The sequence below is a fragment of the Galeopterus variegatus genome, unplaced genomic scaffold (genome assembly GCF_000696425.1).
Source record: "Galeopterus variegatus unplaced genomic scaffold, G_variegatus-3.0.2 Scaffold6529, whole genome shotgun sequence".
Classification (NCBI taxonomy): Eukaryota; Metazoa; Chordata; class Mammalia; order Dermoptera; family Cynocephalidae; genus Galeopterus; species Galeopterus variegatus.
The window spans coordinates 1-654 of record NW_007732640.1 but is presented as its reverse complement, the minus strand read 5'-3'; positions in this window follow the sequence as shown (position 1 = coordinate 654).

The following is a 654-nucleotide window of genomic DNA, read 5'->3' as shown; positions in this document are numbered from 1 at the left end:
GGGGGGGGGGGGGGGATGAATTACAAATGCTGTGGTTATAGAAAAGGGGAAATTTCTCAACACCTCCTAAAGGGCCATACCAAAGTGACCTCTCATTTTTTCTCATCTTTCCTGGTTTACTTATGGTGGATCACATGGCAGAGGAGGGTGTTTCCTCTAAACCATTCTCGATGGCCACCCCATTTGGTAGTTAATTATGTTGTCTCTCAGCCCTCAATAATACTTAGAATTTTGGATGTCTTACCTAAATTCCATCCAAGCTAATATGCCCGTATTTAAGTCTCAGTAGGGATGTGTTATCTCATTTCCCTCCAGCACTTGGCTCTGCAAGGCAACTTTCCCGGCTGTGTGTGTGTGTGGTTGCTGGTTATACTTTAGGGAAGTTCCTCTCCATTCATAGTTATAAGTTTCTTCTTTTAGAGAACCTTATAGAAAATCAATATCATCAAGTCTATGGACCTACCCCATGGTAACAGTTGAATTAATACCTTGGCTTTGCCACAAGGGTGTCATGGATGTTTCTCCCTAAAGTTTAAGGATAAGGTTTTTTTTTTCTTTTTGCAACAGAGGCATAGGCAGAATCAGCAGAAGCATTTTTTTTTTTTTTTTTTTTTTTTTTTTTTTTTTTTTTTTTTTTTTTAATTTTTTTTTTTT